Genomic DNA, 25,048 nt, shown 5'->3' with positions numbered 1-25,048 from the left:
CCCTTTTAAGAGACTTTCTACATTTCTGAGCTTATAGCCAATTCATTCTAATAGTCATCGATTATTCTGATCAAGGTTTGGTAACCTCAGTGTAGAAGAATGAGAAGTTTTACAGAAGACTCAGTTATTTCAAGGGCTGATTATAAGTAGCATGGTCAGACAACTGGGTGATTTACATGATGTCAACCATGTTTTCATGAAAAGAAGTATCAGTGGCCATAATAACACACCCCTGGAAAATGCTAACTCATTTAAATACCTAAATCTTTAGGTTGATCTATCTCAAAACTTTTCTCTCCACCTTGACAATTCAACAAAAAAAATTAACTCCCTAATATTTTGGTCAATAAATTCTTCCACTTTCTTACTATGGCTGCCAGAATAGCAAAAAAGAAAGATAAATTCATGTCCCAGCTGGCACATGACTTCCTTCATGTTGCATCTGCATTGAAAAGAAGCTCCGCACATATCCAAACAATCACTGGTAAAATACGTAGATTCATCACATAACCCTTCTTTCTCTAAAACATGCACATCACTGTAAAGCATCAGAAAGGACAAACTGGCTCCTAGTAAAATAGAGTGTTGATTTTCTGTTATGATTGCCACTATTCAGACTGATAAAGAACCAAACATTCTTTCTCTTAGCAGCTACAGTAATTAGACCAGCACCCTCCCACAACCTCACAAGTCAGAACTACAGTTCACCTACATTACAACCCCCACCTAAAACTAAACTCCATTGCTTGGCCCTAGACAATGGAAATCTAACCCCTTCCAAAATCAAACACACTTCATCCTATCAATATTGTAAACTCAGCTAAATGCCCATCTCCAGAAACTCACCAAATGCCAGTTCTGCTCTTCTAACCACATCACCTAATTTTGCCTTCCTTTCTCCTATTATCTTTACTAAACTATATTTGTCATTCTAAAGGGATCCAGTATCTGTCTGCCTGGGATGACATGGTCGACAGACCACGATGCTTTGCCAGAGATGGCCTGCACCTGTCACCCCTGGGATTCTGGATACTAGCTAAGGTTCTTGCCGCCACTATAGTGCCTTTTTTAGGCAAGGTTCAAATGACAAATTCACCACTATAACAGGAACAGGCAAGAAAAAACTGAGGGTGATGTTACTCAATGCTAGAAGTCTAAATCTCAAAATGCACTCACTCGAGGCACTCCTTAAAATGGAGAACATCGATATATGTGCAGTGACTGAGACCTGGTTCAAGGCTCCAGAGAGCACCCATGCACTATCAGGCTATAACCCATACCATACTTTTCGGCCATGTAACCTGGACCGGAACACCAAAGGCGGAGGTGTGTCCATATTCATTAAGGATATCCACACCACCAGGCTAGTTGCTCAGCATAATGCATCCGAGGTTATCCAAGTGCAACTAAGTCTGGGAAAACTGCAATCCAAATTATAACTTGCTACAGCTCGCCCACCATGCCCCAGGATTCCCACTCCTCTTTTCTTGATGTACTGGAAAATATTAGGGTTCAACCAAACACCCTAATAATGGACAATTTCAACTACCCCACCATTAACTGGGAAAACTACTCATGTACCAACTCCTTCGCTCATCGCTTTCTGGAATTCATAAACTCCAATGCCGTGTATCAACTTATCCACACCCCCACCAGGGGCAACAATATCCTAGATCTAGTCATTACCAATATGAGTGACCTGTGTTCCACACCTGAAGTCAACGCCTCATTGGACTGATCCAACAATAAGCTAATCACCCTAGATAGCCACATCCTGCCCCCACCCCCCATTAAGGAAAGCACAGTAAAAGATTTTTCCAAAGCCAACTTCATGCTTCTTAAGACAGAAGTGGTGAACTTTATGACACCCATGCAGATGGACAATACAGCTACGACTACTGAATCCTACACAATTGCACTTTATAAACACTTACATGAGTGCATGGATCGTGCTATCCCAAACAGAACCAAAACGCTATCCTCCAAAAAAGGAAGCCAATCTGGTAGTCCCCTGCCATAAACAAACTGTACAACAGAAGAAAGAAACTGTTGCAAAAGAGAGCAAAATCCCATAAGTGGAGGATCTCCCTGGTCAGCCTCAGTAAGAAACTGCGATCCCTGATAAAATCCTCCAAAGCTAGTTATGAAAACAAAATTGCCACTGATTCTAAAGACAACCACAAAGTATTCTATAGCTATGTCAAGAATCTCAATGGCAACACTCAAATCTGCTCTGAGTTACAGCACAATGGCACTAAATATATAGACCCAACTGATATTGCCAACATCCTGGCATATAGGTTCAGTGCTAACTTTACCCCCCCCCCACCACCCCCCTAAAGGGCCCATCTCTATACTGGAAGAATGCAAAGTTCCTGTAATCACGGCTGCACAGGTGAAAACCACACTCTCCAAAGCCAAGAACACAGCATCCATGGGACCAGACAACATCCCAGGCTGCGTTCTACACGAACTACAGAATGAACTGGCACCCCACCTAAGTACCATGTTCAGTCATAGCCTCACCTCAGGCTTTGTGCCTGCTGAATGGTGCACAGCGATGGTTATCCCACTCCACAAGGGGGGAGCCACCATGGACCCTGGGAACTACCGCCCCATTAGCCTGACGAGCCTGGTCTGCAAGGCCATGGAACGTATCATCATGGAACTTATAAACAAAGACATTGGTAATCTCCAAACTCTGAACCCCACCCAGTTCAGGTTTGTAAAAGGCAGATCATGTCTCCTAAACCTGATAGACTTCTTTGAAGCAGTCACCAAAACCGTAGACAAGGGTAAGGTGGTTCACACAGCCTATCTAGATCTTGCCAAGGCTTTCGACACCATCCCCCACTCTGGAATTATAGATAAACAAACTAACTAGGTATAAATCCCTATGTCACAAGATTGTTTGCCAGCTGGCTCACTGACACAACCCACACTGTGAAAGTAGCAGACTCCAAATCTGACTTCAGACCAGTGACAAGTGGAGTACCACAGGGTTCAGTCCTGGGTCCTCTCCTGTTTGGTATCTACTTCTCTGAAGTACAGGCTAACACAGAAGATCTTTGGCTAACGAAGTTCGCAGATGACTGCAAACTAGGAGACATAATTGAAACTCCTAATGATGTGGACATCCTACAAAAGGGTCTCACTGAGACAGATGCCTGGTGTCAAAGCCATGGCCTCAAGCTCATTGCCAAAAAGTGCATTGTCATCCCCTTTGGTAAAAACTCTGTACCCATGAACTACAACATAGGTGGTAGTATACTTAACACCGAAAGTGTGATAACAGACCTTGGGACACAGGTGGACAGTAGTCTCTCCTTTGATAATCACATCTCCCAGTAGTCAGAAAATTCTTCTACGTGGCACACCTCATCACAAAAGGTTTCTCATCCAGAAAAAAAGAGGTCATTGTTCCCCTCTACTCATCACTCATTAGACCCATTATAGAGTACAATGCCCCTTTTCATATGTACCTCACAAGACATCTACAACAACTTGAAAGGTCGCAGAAATATCTCACAAAGAGGATTACCAGCCTCAAACAGATGTCCTACACAGACCGTCTCTAAAAACTCCAGCTTTACTCCGTCACATATCACCTACTCAGAGGTGATCTCTGCCTAACATACAAAGCTATGTCAAACCCAGAGCTGTTGGACATGCTCCACTTATAGAAATCCCAATCCCTCCAAGCTACATGCTCTAGGAACCTAAACCTTGTCACCACAATAAACAGAACATGCCGGAGGGATATATTCCTGTCCTAGAGACTTCCCATACTCTGGAATAAACTAGCTATCTATATCAAAGCTCCTCATTAGCACTCTTCAAGAAAAATCTTGATGATTGGATGGGAAATAGGAAATTCACCCCGGTGATCACTTCTGTGGCTCTGCTCGACAGTGGCACAGGAAAATAATTTTCTTGGGTGGCAAAAGCCAGGGTACCTTTTTGGCTGGGCTTGTATAGGCCCTAAAGCCGATAGCCTAGTACCTACCTATGAACCTATTTGAGTCTCCTTTGCAGTTCAGACATCACTTTACCTTATCAAGCATTCATACTTTCTATCTGCTGCTAAATCTATACATTTCTAATCCTCTTACACCTTGGTTATCATATTACTCCATTTGTTTGGAACACGTTATTCGTACTGTATAATGCTCTTCTGTATGCTACTAAAGTCATGTTTTATTGCTAAGGGGTGGGGGGTTGGCCTAATGGTTAAGGTGTTTACCTTACAGACACAAGGTGCAGAGTTTGATTCTCAGATGGGGTAACTGGCTAGGCTTAACATGGCCTGAAAGGGCAGGTAGCCTAGTACTAACCTATGAACCTATAATAATTAAATATAGTTGCCATGTAATCTCTTTTAAAAGCTTGTTATTTTGAAATGGTAGGGTAAAACCTATACCCATACTATAATTGTATCTAGCCAGGACAGCGTTCTGCTAGCAGGAAACCTAACAGTACCTAATCATTAACTGGCAACCTAATGCTAAGCTGCCAAGAAATTAGGTCCTTGCATAAGAAAGGTGCTATTCAACACCAGACTACAGTACTTACATCCAGCTGCCTTTAAGGCCCTGCAAACTCCTGGCAGGCTTATCCTGACGTCAGGGAGTTTTCATAATCCCCGCTAGTTTTCCGCCATTTTTACACTGAGAATTACAGGTACTGTTCCGTCCTCCTGCCCGGACGCCTCTCCTCCCCTAAAGGAAGCCCCCCACGCTAACCATCACCGCGTGGCTCCCAGGTTCTAGGCGCTGACCCCGAAGGATCCCAACTACGGTGCGAATGCACAAGCCTATCCTTACCATTAGTGGAAAATCATATTCATCCTAAAAGACTCTAGGGTAAAACCTATACCCATACTATAATTGTATCTAGCCAGGACAGCGTTCTGCTAGCAGGAAACCTAACAGTACCTAATCATTAACTGGCAACCTAATGCTAAGCTGCCAAGAAATTAGGTCCTTGCATAAGAAAGGTGCTATTCAACACCAGACTACAGTACTTACATCCAGCTGCCTTTAAGGCCCTGCAAACTCCTGGCAGGCTTATCCTGACGTCAGGGAGTTTTCATAATCCCTGCCAGTTTTCCGCCATTTTTACACTGAGAATTACAGGTACTGTTCCATCCTCCTGCCCGGACGCCTCTCCTCCCCTAAAGGTACGCATAACTTAAAAAAGCTGTTTTTTTACTCTGCATTTTATCCTTGCTGTTGTTTAATAGTGAAATTACCTCTGTGTAAGAGCGACTGACTATCAAACTTTAAAGCAGACACACCTAAGGATTATATGCGATGATGATGTTACTGGCATTCCTAGCTTAAGACTACGCATAACTTGAAAAAGCTGTTTTATACTCTGCATTTTATCTTTGTTGTTGTTTAATAGTGAAATCACCTCTTTGTAAGATCGACTGACTATCAAACTCTAAAGCAGACACACCAAAGTATTATATGCGATGATGATGTTACTGGCGTTCCTAGCATAGACTAATAGTAGCTGATGATTTAGTTTGCTTCTATTGCTAATATCAAGGTTCATCTACTGGAATTGGCTATAAACTCACCTCTATCCTGCATGTTCATGCATATATCTGAACTATACTACTAATTGCACGGGTATTGTGTGTGTCAGGTCTGATGAACTTGTATATGCTTACTACTAGTAGTTTCCCGAATGTTAGGTCTGAGTTGTTGTGAATGTATTCAACAGCAGACGACATTGCTAAGCTTCACAAACCTTTAACCTCCATTGTATAAGGCATTGTAACTAGCGTTTCAATTTCCTAAAGTTTAAGCAGACATTGTAATGCTAACGCTTAACCTGGTGAATATTAATTCATGGAGGACTGGCTAATGCCTTCTTCCCTTCATATGCACAAACTGTTTTTAACAAGCTATTGAGTGAAGTTTAACTGTGACCAGAGCTGTGTATTATTAACTATGTCTTTCCTCTGCTGCCTACTCCAATCAAACTCTAGCCCTAGTAACCTACTGTATTTACTCCAGTTTCTCCTACGCCACTGTAATACAATTAATGGGTCACTTAAATGTTGTTTCTCTCCTTTATTCTCATTCCAGGAAGCCCCCCACACTAATTATCACCGCGTGGCTCCCAGGTTCTAGGCGCCGACCCCGAAGGATCCCAACTACGGTGCGAATGCACAAGCCTATCCTTACCATTAGTGGAAAATCATATTCATCCTAAAAGACTCTAGGGTAAAACCTATACCCATACTATAATTGTATCTAGCCAGGACAGCGTTTTGCTAGCAGGAAACCTAACAGTACCTAATCATTAACTGGCAACCTAATGCTAAGCTGCCAAGAAATTAGGTCCTTGCATAAGAAAGGTGCTATTCAACACCAGACTACAGTACTTACATCCAGCTGCCTTTAAGGCCCTGCAAACTCCTGGCAGGTGTATTCCCCGCTCCGCTTCGCCCTCGCTTCGCTCGGGCTCGCTTCGCGCCCCACCCTGCCCCCATATCCCACCCGCCCCCACTACCTCCAAATTTATAAGGATAACTAACCCATCCCACCCTGCTCTCTACCAATCACGACTGTCCCCTAATTTACTACTCCTCCTCCCACACTCTTCGCCATCCCACAATATTTAGTAAGCTCTCTTTAGTCCTCCCATCCCACAAGCTATTCTCTCTCTATATCATGGTCAAAAGTATGTATTCTATCATCTCTCCTATAATTCTACTCCTTCTTATTCCTTACTTTTTATCACGTTATGAAAACCAAACACTTTTGGGAATTCCCTTCCCCAAGGGTCACACTACCGCTCACACAAACCTTCCCCCTAACCTAATTGTACCTTCTCTCTACCTTGCTACTACTTTATGCTTCAATAAAGTGCATCTTACCCTTCGCTACCCTAACTTATCCACCAACAAAACTAATCTTAAGTTACTATGCAAACTTCAAAGATTCTTAGACCACCTGAAACAATGTATTACCCAAGATGGTGACATTCACCCCAATCCAGGTCCAGCCACCAACCCAGATTCTGTCACTTCAAAAATAGCCCAAACTCCTACTAGCTCCCTCCTCATCTTTCATCTCAACCTAAGAAGCATAAACAACAAGGTTCATAGCCTACATGCTATGATAGCCACACATTCCCCTGACATCATGTGCCTATCAGAAATATGGCTCAAACCCGCCACAAAGGATGAAGAAATTCTTCCAACTGGCTATAATATCCTTAGGATTGATCAGATAAGCAAAAGGGGTGGGGGAATAGCAGTAATGTTTAAGAACACATTGAATATCAATATGAACCCATTACAACCTCCCCAGGTCTCTAATATAGAACTTATTGCCCTAAAGATATGCCTAAACACACAAAAATGTATCAATCTTGTAGTAATTTATATTCCACCAGGGAAGAACCTTGAAAGCTTGGAGCAAACTCTAAGTTGGTTAGCCACCAACTACCCTCAAGAAACCATAGTACTAGGGGATGTCAATATTGACTGGTCCCACTGCTCCGCCAAGATGAATTCCCATCCTATTAATTTACATGGTTTCTCCAAAAATATTACATCTCCAACTAGAATTGGTAATACTCAGCAAAAAGAGAGCACCATTGATTGGATTCTTACCAATAAAGACATGCACAACTACACCACTGGTACCCTCCCCAATGACCTTAGTGATCACCTTGTCACATATATTATAAAACACAAACTTTTTTCTACTAACCCAACCTTATATAAACTTGTCAGAAACAGGAAGAAGTTCTTCCCAGAACTATTCCTAGCAGAACTTAAATCCTGCAATTGGTCTATCCTAAATACTCTACCCCTAGTCGAGAGCGTGACATACTTTAATGACACATTCCTGAACATACTTGACTCTCATGCCCCAAACCATCTAATCAGAACCAAGGACCGAATAGCTCCCTGGCTAACAAGAGAAACCAAAACTAAAATTAAATTCCGAGACCAGGCATGGGATAAATGGAGAGCTACCAAAGCTCCCCTAGATCACATCAAATTTCAACAGCTTAGAAACTCCACTAAAACAGACATTACTCGAGATAAAAAACAGTATTTCTGTCACCTCCAGGATAAACACCAGAACAACCCAAAGAAGTTCTGGGCTGGTTTTAATAACCTCCTCCATCCTGGTAAATCTACTACCCCTACCCCTGAGAAACTCACTGGAAAAGATCCAGAAGAAATAGCCAATACCTTTAACTCTTTTTTTACTGAGACCATCCAGTCCCTAGCCAATCATCTACCTACTTCTTCCTCCTCCTTAACTCTTCCTAATGACTCAGTTCCTCTCTCCTTTAACTTACAACCAGTATCTACCTCCTATATTCGCACCCTATTAAAAAAACTTAAACCCTCCACCCTAGCAGCCAATCGTCTCCCAGCGGAATACCTACAAATAGCGTCTGATGCCATTGCCTATCCCATATCAATCCTGATTAACAGAACCATAACTGAGGCTACCATCCCCCCCATTTGGAAAATTTCGTACATCATCCCACTCCATAAGGGAGGCTCCTCCACGGAAACATCCAACTATAGACCTATAGCAATATTGTCTCCAATAGCCAAAATTATGGAACGGTGTGTTCACAAACAACTCCTGCACTACCTCACCCTTAATAATCTTCTGTCAAAAACTCAGCATGGTTTTCGCCCCCATCACAGTACAACCACTGCCCTCCTCTCCTTTGTTGACTCAGTCAATAGCAACTGTAACAAAAAATTAATATCCTCCACCCTCTTTCTTGACCTATCAAAAACCTTCAACATGGTCAATCACCAGCTACTGCTCCACACCCTGCAAACCCTACATCTTGACAACCTAGCTCTAAGCTGGTTTAAGGATTACCTTTCTGGCAGGCAACAAGCAGTCCAATGGCAAAACAGACTATCTCACCTGCTCCCTAACACCATTGGAGTTCCTCAGGGCTCCATACTTGGTCCCCTTCTTTTCTCCATTTTTATAAATGATCTTCACTCAGTCATCCCCAGTGCCACCTGCATTCAATATGCTGATGACTCCACCCTGATCCGCTCTGAAGTTTCTCTCTCGAATCTCCAAGCAGCCACCCAACAATGTTTTGCCAAAGTCGAAAAATGGTTCTCCAACCTGAAACTCTTACTAAATCCAACAAAAACTAAGTTACTTCTATTTTTCCCCACTTCAGCCACTCCCCTAGGAAAAGAACCCCCACTTGCTAATGCCACGACCTTCTTCGTTGAATCCATTAATGGCACCATCATTGAGCCTGTCTCCTATACCAAACTATTAGGTGTTACTATTGACCACAAGCTTAAATTCGATATGTACATTGGCCAAACCATTAAGTCAGTAAACAAGAAACTCGGCTCAATGTACAGAATTAAGAACTTTCTTACTGCCCATGCCAAATTAACCATTGCTCACACCCATCTCCTCTCCACCCTACTATATGCCTCTCCGATATTTTCCTTCCTCAATAAGCGTGAGCTCAATAAACTCTCCGTTACCTATCATCATATTGCCAGATTCATAACAGGAACACCCTATCGTACACACCATTGCCTCAACCTTAAGAAACTAGGCTGGTTAGAACTGCCCAATCTTCTCAAACTAAACCAACTCATGGAAGCATTCAAAATAATTAATCAACCGGATAAAACCCCCTCACTGAGCAAAATACTGACCCCCTACACCAACCTAAATTGCCTTCGATCCTCAAATAGTACTCAGGTACTAACCATTAAATCTAATAACGCGGGAGGTGATGCTCTTTATGCTAACTCCATTGGAAAGCAATGGAATTCCCTTCCCAACAACCTAAGGCTTATGACCTCGCTTAATCTATTCAAAAATAATCTCAAAGAATTCCTTAAGTCTCACTGGTTATGCCCATGTCCTAAACCAGACTAATCCTCCAGGTCTCATATCACCTCAGTCTCTTCTTCCTCTCATGTTTTTTTTAATCTCTACTTCACTGCCTCTCCATGTATTCATGTCAAGATGAGTTACTCAACAAATGATTGTCAAATTATCAGTATGTAAATGTTGCTGTTTTTCTTGTTATTATTATACCAATGTAATTTCTTCTATCCAATTGTATTGTGATTTTTCTCTCTATTGCGGAGCTTTTCTCCCCGGGCCTCTACTGAAAAAGGACATGTATCCAGCTAGACTAGCCCGGTCAACAAATGTAAAATAAAATAAAATAAATAAAATAAATAAAAAAATGCACATCTCTCTTCTACCCAGACTAAGACTGAAATTGCTTATTTGTGATCTATGTCCTAACCTGGTTTACAAATTTAAAATAAATCATTTCTTTAGACATCTCTTTTCTGATTTTTTTTTAAATGCTAATCTGTCTTTTGGTCAAATAAGGTCCAGAATCAGACAATACTCACTTTTTTATAACAATCATACAATGATAACTAACAGACAATAAGGAATACATTTATTAAAATTTATTCTCATAGCACCTTGGTAGGACAATAACTTTTAAGGGAAAAGCATTATTTCCATTTAATACCTTTATTTAAAATTAAACAAATTAACAATCACACAATTAAACAATGAATCAATACCTAATGGTGGAATTCCAGTTGATCTCCTGGGGCATACCTTCAGGATATAATTTAAAAAAGTAAAAAAATTCAAAAGCAACTTTATTGTCATTTAGACCTACATAAGTATAGGTTAAATGAGATTTCATGCAATCAGCTCATCATGGGACAGGCAAAAAAGAAACCACATACATAGAAAGACATAATTTAAAACAACGTACAATATACTACCAAAATCTTATAAATCAACTCTACATTTAAGTATATAGCTATATATAGTCCTAGAAACACACACTTGTTAAGGTACTAAAAATACAAATCTAGTAGCAAGGTTCAAGTAATAGTATTGTACATGAACCATGTACCACATTATGGGTGAACAAGCACATAGCAGTAGCAGCTGAATTAAAAATATTGCACCTGGGTTAGTAGTGTAAATTATAATGGTTAGCTGGGTTTAATAAATAATAGATAAAGTAATATCTCACAGGGAATGGGAAGTCCCAACATCCTGACCTGTCAATGATCAGACCTAATGTCGGAGCTAAGAAGTCTGATTACCTTCGGATAAAAACTGTCTTTGAACCTAGTGTTCCTGCACCGAATACTGCTGTATCTTTTACCCAATGACAGGCTCATAAACAGACTGTTTGCAGGATGAGTTACATCATTTAGTATTTTGGTGGCTCTGTTTAGGCTCCTCGATGTATAAAGATCTTGGATTACGGGCAGACTAGTGGCAGTTATCCTCTTGGCAACTCTCACCACCCTCTGGATTTCTTATCTGCGACCAAACAACTCCCATACCATACCGAAAAACTGGAAGTTAGGATGCTTTCAACTGCTGCTCTGTAGAAGGTGGAAAGTTCTGACAATGGTAGTTTCACTTTTTTGAGTCTTCTCAAAAAGTGGAGATGTTGGTGTGTTTTTTTTTCACTATGTGGCAGGTGTTCCTGGATCAAGAGAGATCATCAGAGATATGAACTCCAAGGAATTTGGTACTGCTTACCCTTTCTACTGTCTCACCGTTGATCAGGAGCAATGTATGGGGTGTTTGCCTCTTCCTCTAGTCTGCAATAATAGTATTTATAGTATTTGTCATACTGTATTTATATACAACAAGTTTCTTTAAATTTTATCAGACTTTTTGCAACATTTTCAATTCTGTCAATACTATTATAATAGAACTCAATGCCTGCTTTTATATTAATATATACTCTGCAAATTGACACACGGAAAGTGTTTATACCTCCCAACTGTACCGATTACTCATTTTTTGCTGAGTTTTGGGGTCAAATAATGGGGTGCCTTGATTCCTGAGTGGCACCCCTTCATTTCTGATTTCTTCCAGCTTTTCTTTTAAATTTCCCCCCTCCCCACAGGTTGAGCTGACGTCATCATGTGCGTGATGACATCAGCTCCATCAGCCTGTGAGCTCAAGGGCTCACGTGTATGCATTTCCGGCTAGCTTGCTTGCTTTTTGAATGGATCTATCTGCAAATGGGAAGGAGGTTCAGCTACTGTTGTTTGCTTTCTGAATGGACGACTGCTGCTGCTGGCTGAATGGATGACATAGAGGGACTGTCGACTCGTGCAATTCAGCGTTTAGATAGATTTACTTGAGGGATTATTTCAGGTATCTACTTGAGCAAGCAAACGGAACTGGTGTGATAAGAGCCAGTGAATGGCAAGCTACAGTAAACTAAGTTAACTAAACAAGCTTTAGTCAACAATTGTTATTCAAAATGTAGAAATTTAGCCATAAGATGTGCAAGACCACACACGCAACCCAGTATGTGCTTTTCACTATTTTGCTTTATTTCATAGCAGGTGTAGAGCTATGATATAACTTCCTGTATAAGAAAACAGCAGTGTTTTTACATGACCACACTTAAAAGGGCAGTTTTAGTGCATTTTCTTATAAAAATAAAACCACAGTCCAGTGACCCAATAAAATGAAGATTTATTCGTTCTCTGACGTCTCGGCTAGTTTGCCTTCAAGGAGAATACACACACACTAAAACAATCACTATAAATAGTGCATCTAATCAAGTTAATAACAATCAATTAAATAATTAAACATTTAAAGAAGAAATCTCCAATTTAATTCCAAATTTAAAACCTTTGGTATCAAAGTACTGAATTTGAGAATATAAAGGGCTTCTTTATAAAGAAGCCTATTTTTTAAACATACATCAGAAAAAGCATATTTTATTGGCTCAACTTTTTCCAAAATTGTCCCCCTTAAACCAGTGGAAATACCTTGATGTCTTTGATGAAAATGTGTTGCTACAGAACTAGTCTCTTTAAATTTTGCTATATCTCTCAGGTGTTCTAAAAATCTCACTTTAAAAGCTCTTTTTGTCTGGCCAATGTAACATTTATTGCAAGGACACCTCAGAGCATAAATAACACCACTGGTGTCATATCTAAAACAATCTTTAACCATAAAAGCATGTCCATTAATTTGATCAAAAGAATTGACCATATATATTGGCATGCCTTACATCTACTACAAACAGTAATGCCCAACCTAATGCTCTCACTATATACTTGAACTGGGGGCATAGAAAATTTCCCTCTTACTATGAAATTCTTAATAGATCTTCCTACCTTAAAAGTAAATTTCAACCTATCTGGTAACCATGTTTGAAAATCTTTAATACTCTGCATATACTGTCAATAACATTTTACCAAATTAGTTAAAACTACACTAAAGTAGCTATAAGTTGAGACAAAATAAATATCAGTCTCATTCTTAATCATAGTTCCATTTTTCCTATATTGGCCTAAATGATGTATATTATCTCTTTCTTGCATTTTATTAACTGTCCTATTAATAATAGAACTACAATAGCAACTTCCTTCAAACATTTAGTGCATATTCTTGCTTAGAATATCTCTTTCATTCTCCAGTTCAGTTTTTGCATGGAGTGCCTTTTTTGTAGATTTGGCATGGGTGTACAATAGGCGCTCCAGAATCTTTCAATGCCCTGAAGGTATTATGTGGATTACTCATCCTCCAAATTGCCCACAGGTGTTCATACAGTATGTGAGTGTGTGTGTGACGCTCGGTTCTCTTAACAGCTGCAGACAGTGCTTGCCAAGTGTGAGTGCAGGTTTTATCTGCTGAGCTGGAGTCTGACTGTGGTATTAACCGATGGTGTGTATTTCACTGTGCAATTAATTTATCAGAAGAAGTCATTTTAGTTTTACGGTTGCTGCATTGTATTTCTTCCCAGCTCGGCTGCAGGGGAAACATACTTGCCAAGTATGCATGCAGGTTTTTATTTATTTGCAAGTTTGATCTGCTGAGCTGGACTGTGGCATTAACTGTTGGTGTGTATTTCGCTGTGCAATTAATTTATCAGAAGTCTGTGCAAGTGGGAGCCGTTTCAGTTTGTCTGCTTGCAAGGCAAGTTGGGGCCGTTTCAGTTTATCAACTACTGGGCAATGTTGGGCCATTTCAGTTTATCTGCTTAACTACTGGGCAAGGTTGGGCCATTTCAGTTTATCTGCTTAACTACTGGGCAAGGTGTGTGTGTGTGTGTGTGTGTGTGTGTGTGTGTGTGTGTGTGTGTGTGTGTGTGTGTGTGTGTGTGTGTGTGTGTGTGTGTGTATGTACATGTGTAAACTGCCCCAGTTAGCCATGCCTCCTTGGGTACAGGTAAAAAGAGGCTAACATCCCTAGCAACCACCACTTGTGAATTTATGCCTCATACTTTTGTTCTGTTCCTCATAAAATCTGTGGTTTTCAGGATTTTTGTGGTAAATCACTGAAGGACTGAATTCACTAAATAATGACAGGCATTTGAATTTCAGACTACATATTCTTTAGAAAATAAATGGTAACGCAAACCCTGTTATTCTAGCAATTTTCTAAGTTTAGATCATTTGTCCCTATTTTGGGTTGTATTCCCCCTTTATTGGCTTTGTCTAGGTTTGTTGTGCTAAGAGGTGGAGAGCTATGGTGAGAAGTGAGAACTGAATTCACTAAATGATAGCCATTTAAGTTTCAGTCTTCCATCCTATCTTTCAGGAAACTGCTGATTTGGCATAGTGGTATGTTGCTCTGACTGTAGTGCACACAGGCTCCTGGGTTCAAGCCTTGGCAGTGAAATGCATGGTGGTAACATCACATTTTATTCTAACAACTTTCCAAAATTATACAAGCAATGTTTAAAATGTGTCCCTGCAGTTTTGGGCCTTTTGCCCCCCCCCCTCAAAAAAAACTGAAATTGAAAATAAGTGCGAGAAGCTGTGCAAGATGCCTATGGCTTGCACTACTGTCATTCTATTTTATATATATAATATATATATATATATATATATATATATATATATATATATATATATATTATATATATATATATATATATATATATATACGTGTGTGTGTGGGCAGGCAGTTTTGTCATTATTGGTTCATGCATTTTGTTTCATTGCCTACTAGAAAAATGTTAAAATAATAAATTTAAAATGCGCTCTAACTCTAACAAGTGTACTGTAGTATACAAGGAATATAATTTAATAAAGTCAGGAAGGTGTATCAAAGAACACATGTATGTTTCTTGTTTTGTGTGCAAGGGGCCTATGCTTTGAAAACAGACCAAAGGTAATCATTATCCACCACTGGCCAGATGCATTTTCTTTGAATGTGGTGTGGGTTTCAATGCTGTTTCAATGAATGAGAGTTTCAATGCAGAGAAGTTTTAATGCCAAGTCAATTTGCATTGCGAGACAGTATTGCTTTGTTTAGCAGATCTCTATTAGTGTTTGTGCATTGTGCTATAACATGTAAAAATAAAATCCAAACAATCATTGTAGAAGTAAAGCAGTATGCACACATTAGTGTTTATGGTAAATGGGACGAAATAGCCAGGATGTTGGAATGGCTGCAGGGGGACCCTGGTGCCATATTTGATTGTCTGTTCTTCAGTTTGCATTTGAAAGTTGGTATCCCAGAATTCCACCGGAGTGGGTGTGGTTATGTAATCATGTATGCAAAATGTATGTCAATCAGCTTACAGATTTGTACCTATTTTTCATGGGCCTTGTCCAGATTTTTCATGTTTCCAGGTTGAGAGGTATGGAAGTGTTGTGTAAGTAGATTTGTCACTGTTTTATTCTTTATATTTCTGCACTGTTCTTCTAGAGAAATGGGGAACTCCCACTTGTTATCACCACAGTAAGTCATTCCACATTGGCAATATATTGTATATATCACATCAACTGTCAAAGAATTCAGATTACATCATTCTATTTTTCTACCTTTAACTAAAACATTTTTGTCATAAAAAACACATTGCAGTTTTCCACAACTATGGAAAAGGAATCAATGGATGTTTCTACACAGTATAATGCATGTGAAGCCGATATGCTAATAATGCTCTGTGCCCTGAACTTTATGTCAACTGAAGCAATTGCTGATGTTGAAAATGTTAATAGTGCTCTCCTTATTTGTATACCTAATGCAAGTAAAACCCAAATGATCGATCTGCTCCCTGTAGTCCCACATTGCTTTTACCTTTAGTTTTTCTGAGGTTTGGGACAGCTTTGCAAAGACATCATTATGACCTGATGGAGTTATGTAATAAGGAATGGTCAGCAAAGCATACTCGGCCAGGGTGCTGATTCAGATTATAGTCCCACTCACCAAACAAGAGACAGGAAATTAAAAAGAAGAGTATTGGAAGGTTTCTATACTCTGTAGAGGTAGATTATATGTCTGACTCAATGTCTGGCATCAGATGTGCAGATGGATTTTGCTTGAGTATTTTAATTATTAGTGATTAGTGATTCTATACTAAAAAAAATTGTCAGACCTCTGGCCAGCCTGGATTACTGTCTCTTGTCTGGAAGGTTTAAAAATGTCTGAGGATTCTGAACTACTGGGTAGACTGTTCAATACAAAAAGGCTCTTTAACTCTATTATCATTCATACTGGTGTGAATGACTTAAAATATGTTGCATTCTCTCAGATGTTTAAAAAATCTGGAAAATATTCTTGAGCTCTTAACAATTTTGATGTTCATGTTTGCTGTAGTGAGATTATTCCTTCTCCAAAATTAAATGACTATCAATTCATAAAAGTCAAATTGAACAACACCTGGCTATGAATGTACAGCTTTGAGAAGAATCCCACAATCTTTACTCATTGGGAACATTTGTCAAATTATGTAAGTCTTTACAGTTTAGACAGATTTTATCTTAAATAGAAAAGGTGTAACTCATTTTCAAGACATTAATTTAATGTATCTATAACATTTTTAGGCACTTCACAAACTTTTCAGGCAAAATAACATCTTGAATATTTATCATGCTAATGCCCATAGCTGTAACTTTCAAAGCCTGGCAAGTTGAAAAACAATAAACATGGAAATAATAAGTTTGTTTGCTTAAGGAGAGTGTATCATTTGGAATAATGTAACAAATATCAAATTCAAGCCAGAAATCATTTTTATACTCAGGTTGAGACATTTTGGTAATTGAATGTGACACTGTAGTCAAGGGACAAAGTCATAAACCTATTTCTTCTTAAGAAGCACAAAACAGAATGTGGTTTAGCAAGTGATGTTTATTAAAATTCTAGCTACATAGCTGAATATTAAGCAAACATTATTGTGGGTGACTGTCCTATCATTAATTGGAATCTTATTGTTGTAAGTCATTCTCTGAAACCAGACCTTATATTATTACATTATTTTTCACAACTGATGAAGTTCCTAACACATTTATAACACTATAGCTTTATCTTTTCCAAATACTCATCGTCGTATTGCCAATCTTCAAGCTGTTCCTCCTCTTGGGAACTCAGTTCATATGGCCTCTGACTGTGCTATTGTTAGTCCATGGCACTCTGCCAGAATAACAGACCCCTTCAGCTAAAACAGTTGAATATGTCTAATGCATGTGGTGACAACAGAGACATAGACTGGTTAGAGGAGTGTTATAAAAAAAAAAACAGTAGTCCTGAAATCTGTTTAGAGTCCAGCTGCAAACAATAAACCATGTGAAGATTACTGTCTCTTTTCTGGAAGGATTAAAAACTTCTGAGGACCCTGAACTACTGGGTAAATTGTTCAATTAGAAATGCCTCTTTAAGCCTGTCATCATTCAGGCTGGTGTAAATGACTTGAAATATGTTGCATTCTATCAGAAGTTTCAAAAATGTAGGAAGCCTTCTTGAACTGTGTAACAAATTTGATGTTTATGTATGGTGGAGTGAGATCATTCATTTAACATCTCCGTTTACTGGCACTGAAAGCCCACACTCACAGTGATGAAATGATAAACTGGCCAAATTGTTCAGGCACAGTATAGCTTAGGTAACAAATATCAGACATCGTCAGCCAAATGTTCTTGTAACTGGGCACTAAAAAGGCTTCATCTGGTTATTCAGTTTACCAAAGCAAAATAACAGGAACAACTTGGAAATACTAAGGATACTGAAAATGGACAAAGGTGCTCCGATAAGCCACAAGTTCAAAAGTAACTGGAACGCACTTTAATTCACAAAATAGAAAAATAGCGTTCCAATGAAATTTTCCAAAACTTCTGAAGCATAGAAAAACAAATGCAACCAATTACTACTACTAAATTACTACTACTAAACTTCAAGTTAACTAAGCAATTATTATATGCCTTATCAGTGACTATCTAGCAATATTATAAAGCATTAACAACCCTAATAGCTTATTATTTCAGAAGGAAGTAAATATAATTTATAAGCATTCAACTAAATGTAAACCAGTGAATAAGCAATCTTATTGAGTGAGCTAATTACAAAGATATATATATATATATATATATATATATATATATATATATATATATATATATTTGTATAGAGATACAGATATAGATATAGATAGGGTCACATTTACAAAGATAATCCACTAGTTATTCAGACTTATGATTACTTACAAAGTCAATGAAAACATCTGACCAGTGATTAGCAAAGGTTTTCCAATAATAAATATGATCCCATAAATGAAATGCAAACTATTCTGAGCCAGCTATGCAAGTGATTTGTTACCTTATATTTGGGTGGAAGCATTCCCAGAACCAAAATGTAGAGTCTTCCTTGCCAGGAAAATGTTATCTGGTTGACCACTGACAGTTCCATACAAATGTAGATATTTTGCTTTAATTTTGAGCCATGCCAGCACATGTTGGATCTAGTCACCCTAGATGGAATACTGTAAGGGGAGAATGCTGCTGCTGATGGATAAACATCAGCATAGTGAAACTATGAATGCTATATCATAAATGCATGTTGTGTTTATGGGTCATAATCCATGCATACTCATCATTTGCAGTGTTTACAAATGGCTGTAACATTCTCTAATACTCCTAGCTATGCTGGTGTTGTGGCCTTGTAGAAATGGCTTATTCTTAGATCACCCATTTAATATTTAATGATGACTTTCCATTTTTTTGATAAATAGTGAGAAGGGATCATTAGATATCATGTCTGTTCTTTTATGTATTTTTTGTAGTATAATGTGGCCATGCTGGTGCAGAGGTTGTCGACTCACAGCAAGAGGTTCTCCGGTTCCATTCTTGGCTGAAGCGTCTTCTGTGTGGAGTCTGCATGTCCTCCCCATGCTTGAGTGATGTTTAAAGACATGCAGGTAGGTGCGTGCATGAATGGGTGTGCCTTCGTTGAAGGTTGAGCATCGGGCTGGCACCTCGACACCGTAAAAATCTACTGCCAATCATAAGAGGACCAGCGTTCTGCTGTGGCGACCCCTAACTGGGAAAAGCCGAAAGACATTACTAATGTGTTTTAATTGCAAATACTGGCATCATAGCAAGTTATGCTATTTAATTCTTCTTTTACCATGATGTGGTCATTGAACTGGTTTCATTTATGATATCATAAGACACAGACAAAAAGGTACCATTTCTTAGCCAATGGGTTTGACAGATGTGTTTGCCTTCACGTTTACACTATTCTACATCTCATATTTTCTTCATTAGCCCCATCAGTTTTTCTTTGATTTCCCCTCTGTATTTCAACATTCAGCCCACATTTCCTGCCCCCAGGACACACATTTTATTGGCCTCTTTCACCTTTTTGTTTCTGTTATCTTCATGGAACACAGCTAGCTCAATGGGTAACCATATTGGTCTAGGGTACGTTCTTGCTGCAACATATTGCCATATATCTACTGTCTCTTGATACCAGTGAAGATTAGGTAGACTTACCCATCCTTATTTGGTAGGTAAGTATAGTTTTTGCCTATTAATTCTGGGATGAGTTACTTTGCATAGCAAGTCTCATAAATTTGGTTGATATTTATTTATATATTTAGATGTATGAAAATGTGGAAGATATTTTACAAGAAAACTAATTTCAATTTCAGTAATGTCTCTTGGTTTAAAAGTTAACACAAGGCTCAAATTTTTAATTTCTTGCACTGCATTCGGTCTTCTTTTTTTTTTGAAATAGAAATAGTAGGATATTTTTGTTCACTGATTGCAAGAGCAGATGTAGTTTCCAATTTTTATAAAGTAGACTACTAATGGATGGCTGCACTCTAGTTAGGTGATCCACAGTACACATTCATCCTCAAAACAGGAAGATGTGAGTGCCCCACAGTCTGGGATCTTTATTCCAGCTTGGGAAAAGCTTTTATTGACATACTAGATAAGTATTTCAGCAGTGGTGGTGAACAATAAAGGAGAGAGAGAAGGTACATCTGTCTCACCTTTGGGAAAGAAAATGGTTTCAGACATAATAAAGTCTGTAGTTACTAGTGCTATTAAACTGTTATCTAACAGTTTACATTTATTAATGTATTAATGGGGGAGGAAGCTCTTAAACTATAATACAAACCATATAAAGTTCTAATATACTGAGCCAAAGACTCGCTTGATGTCTATAAAGATGTAGGACTGTTAGTATCCTTTATCATACACTATTTTTGTACTGTATGTTAAGCTATGTTCTGATTTGGTCTGGAATCCCTTTTCTATATTCAATGAACCTCTTCTGGACTTAGGAAATGAGGTTAGATAAAATATTAATTATTCTATTTGACAGTATTTTAGCATACATTTTCAGTGCCAATACACAGAAGGGTGAAAAAATCAACATCACCTATTTTTTGCTGGGTGGCAAGCCTCCCCTGCACCCCCCCCCCCTCAATGTGGGAAGCAAGCCCCACATACTTATATATACCACATCCATCATGGTCACACTAAATAGAAGAAGGAAGAAGTATCTGAAAGCAAGTGAATCATTGCTGGCTCACACTTGGAAACCATGCCAGCACTGATTTCCCATGGAAACAGTGCTCAGCATTGTGCGTTTCATCTTTTTTTACATCATGATACCAACACATAAAAATTTCACTTCAAGCAGCTGTAAAGGAGCCAGTTTTTGTTTGTTTAGTTTTGAGAGCATAAATACTTTTAGCCATGTTTGAATGATGAAGGAAAGTAGTTTTGTCCTTGCATTTTTATAGAATACTTTCAAATGAGGTATAGGTTAATTTAGATACTATTTAAAAAATCCACTGCTAGACAATCAATCCTAAAAGTCAAGCCATCTATAACTGGAAACATTTATCTTTTGGCTATCGGTTTGGTCAATTTTTCCCTGGCCGCTTGACTCAAATAATAGGGAATTAAAATTGCTCTGATGTCTGGTATTGATATATTTATTTTGTCCTTGATATTATTTTAATATTTTGTTTATTATTATTATAGGTTTCTTAGTGATTTCATTGTTTTCATTCATTAGTTCCACACTAGACATGTCCCTCACTCTTTGTTGAATTTTATGTGCATTCTGGGACTCATGAAGAATTAAACTCGACAAAATGGGTTATGGGAAATCTACATTATCCTGGGAATTTGCGATTCTACATGTTAACTCACTTCACGTACCTACATCAGATTTAAGAATTCTGATCCCCATATTTGAACTATTCGAATTATATATTACTCAAAACTGGATAGACAGATCTAAACTAAACTGGGGAGAGTTTACGAATATGGCCGACACTTACATAATTTCACACAAAGTCATGATTAATGATAAAAAGAAACGAATACAATTCATAAAAACATGGAAAAATATCTTAGACCACATATTAGAATAATAAATATCTATGTTATAACTATGTAATTACATGCATTATTTGGTATGGAAGACCCTCTCTCTAATAACTTTGAAATAAAATCTCTTAGCAGCATATTTCATTGTAAAATAACATGATTAGTAAAAGTTTCTCTCTCAACTATTAGTGGCACTATTTGTACAGTTGTAAATAGTTGAGTTCAAAGGTTTAATTTACTTCTTATATTATCTACTGGTCACCTTTTGTTTCCTAATATTATGTCTATATTACCTCAGTTTATTTAGCGGTGGTGGTGCTGTGGTAGCGGTGTCGCCTCACAGTAAGACGCTGTCCGGTTCAATTCTCAGCTAGAGCGTCTTCTGTGTGGAGACATATGTGAATGGGCGTACCTTTGTTGAAGGTTGTGCGTCAGGGCTGGTAACTCAGCATGTAAAAATCAACTACCAATCATTAGCGGACCAGAGTTCCGCTGTGGCGACCCCTAAAAGCCGAAAGACACAAACAAACCTCAGTTTATTTAGATAAATGTCTTATTGTGTTGGCTAATGTCATTTACTATACAGTAGATAACCAGTTCTTTTTTCTTCTGTCATGACAGGATGATATATGTGATTTATGTTAAATGTCTGTATAATGTTTTTTCATTTTCTTTCATTGTATACTGTTTTTTTTTTCTCATTAACATTGTTAACATTTAAATCTGAAAATGCAATAAAATATAAGTTGGAAAAAATGTATGTGCCATACCTTTCCAAATTTCATTAGTTTTTTTGCCATTGAAGGTTTCTGTATTTGTTCTGTATTAATTTGAACTAATATAGACTTGTGTTTGCATTAACTTTTTTATTCACTTTCTGCCTGTATTATTAGCTTTTTTGATCTGTTAATGTCAGTTTGCCACTATTGTATTTTTTGTTGTTCATGCTTTTAGTAGTCTCCTAGCTTCAATTTAAAGAATCCCCAGTTTGTGCCCATAGTTTTCCCATCACTCCAATAATGTTTAATTCCGTGTTTTCCTTAAAATCAGGTGACTTAATAAGGGCAGTCAGCTGGGTTTAATGGCTCTCTGTTTCTGAAGTATAGCCAGACTATACACTTATGCTGTATTGATGATGTCAAGAAAAAGAGCAAAATATGCATGATCACATCTGGTAGAGTTTGTTGTTCTGAATGTAGCCATAAAGATCTAAAAAGGAAAAATGTCATGGGCATTCAGAAGCCATGTAGGTGAAATACTTAATGTTCTTAAGGGGTCGTTTGCACATATCCCATGGGCCTCTTTTATATGAGGTATAAAGTATCACACAGTGAAAACTATCCTGGCTGGGGTTTTCTTTTCTTGCTGCTTTTACTGAGTGATTTATCTGTGTGGCCTTTTTACCCTTTGGTTTATGTGTGTGTGTGTGTGTGTGTGTGTGTGTGTGTGTGTGTGTGTGTGTGTGTGTGTGTGTATATATATATATATATATATATATATATATATATATGTCTGTGTGTGTATATATATAAATATATATATATATGTGTGTGTGTGTGTGTGTGTGTATATATATATATATATATATATATATATATATATATATATATATATATATATATATACACACACATATGGGTCTACTTCACATGACTAAAATCTCATTTGACTGAATTTCATTTGACGGAGACCACAATACCTAATTTTCAAAATACTGACATATAGTACCCCCCCCCCCAACTATATATACTAACTCCAGAATCACACTACAGTGGGGAAAAGGGCATATACCTTTTACTTGCTTCACAGTACTCTACTTGCTGCCACTACTGCTGGGAAGTGTATAGCTTACAATTCAGTGAAATTCATTTTTAGTATTTAGAAAATTAGGTGATTTGGTCTCAGTAAAATAAAAGTCAGTGAAATGGGATTTCATTGATCTGAAGTAGATCCATATATATATATATATATATATATATATATATATATATATATATATATATATATATATACACACACACACACACACACACACACACACACACCTGTGCATATGAAGGAAGTTGTAAATGTCCACAGAAGTAAAGAAATTATGGATATGACAATTACTGAATTTGTAGGAAGGAAGGCCTATAATCACTTTATACATGTATTTTAAGTGGCACAACTTTTAGATTACTTGTTCTAGTGATTGAACTCTTTCTGTTTAACTGTTCTGTTCTTACATCTCTACTTCAGTATTACTACAAGTGATATCATCTAAGTAATTTTGAGTGCTGTTATGCTGGCACAAAATGCCCCCTGGACTCAGAAACATTTTGTGCATCATAGTAGCTGAGTTTGCATGAAGAGTAGCCATGCACTTGGTGTGGACGATTTAGAGACATACTGAACACAATCTCAGCAGGCTGTGACATTCTATGGCCTACATAATATGCAAATGATGACATAATGACATAGGGCCAGATTCAGGAAGCCTCCGTGTAAGAGTTATAACTCTTACACGGAGGCTGCAGTTAAACTGTGTGATGTCAGCATGTCATGCATATGCATGAGGTGCATGAGGCATGCTGAATCACACTAGTAACTCTTACACGGTCCGTGTAAGAGAGTAGGGGGCGTGTCTGTAGGCTAAGCTCTGCAAGTGGACACGCCCCCCGGAAGACTAGAATGGCTGAAAGTAAACAGCCACGAGAAAGGCCATGAAAATGTGAATAAACACACTATACAACACATGCCCCGACTGGCCATCAGTGTATAAAGTGAAGAGATGTCATAAAATTAAATTAAAACCTTTTTTTTTTGTTAAACCCCGTAAATGTTTGCTACTGTGTGCGCGGGTGTGCTACTAGCGCAATCACAGTTAGCAGTCAGTGGAAAAGGATATAAGAACTAAATATGCAAAGTAAGCCAAGAAATAATAGCTTAGCGGTAGAGTAGCCACCCTAAGAGTAGGCAGGCAGGGTTCGAGCCCCTACAACAACCTTTTTTTTTTTGTAAATAAGCACTAAAAAGCCCCCTGACAGTATTGTACAAATGTAAATGTATTCCCTTTTGCAAAATGGAATGAAATAGAGCATTTTGAAGTAACATAAGAATAAAAATAGTCAGAAATGTACTGATAGCTAAGCTGCCGTGAGACAGAGTGCCCGTAGCTGAGTAGTGTTTAAAAAGCTGCAAACTGCGTGCCCGTTGCCAAACAGCAGGTAAACAGGCTGAAACTGTGTGCAATTAGCTGAACATGTGTGTCACTTGCCAATTAAGATTTATCCCAGCGCACACCGTTTGCGCGCCGCTCCCACAGGCTAACTGTCAGTGCGCATGTTACCTCCGCAAACGAAGCGCAGAACAGGTTTAAAGTGCTTAAAAGTGCTTTTGGCATGTTTGATTGACAGGTCCTCAACT

The sequence above is a fragment of the Protopterus annectens genome, chromosome 5.part0 (genome assembly GCF_019279795.1).
Source record: "Protopterus annectens isolate FY-2018-M chromosome 5.part0, PAN1.0, whole genome shotgun sequence".
Lineage (NCBI taxonomy): Eukaryota > Metazoa > Chordata > Ceratodontiformes > Protopteridae > Protopterus > Protopterus annectens.
The sequence above is the reverse complement of the archived record's forward strand: the minus strand, read 5'-3'. Positions refer to the sequence as shown.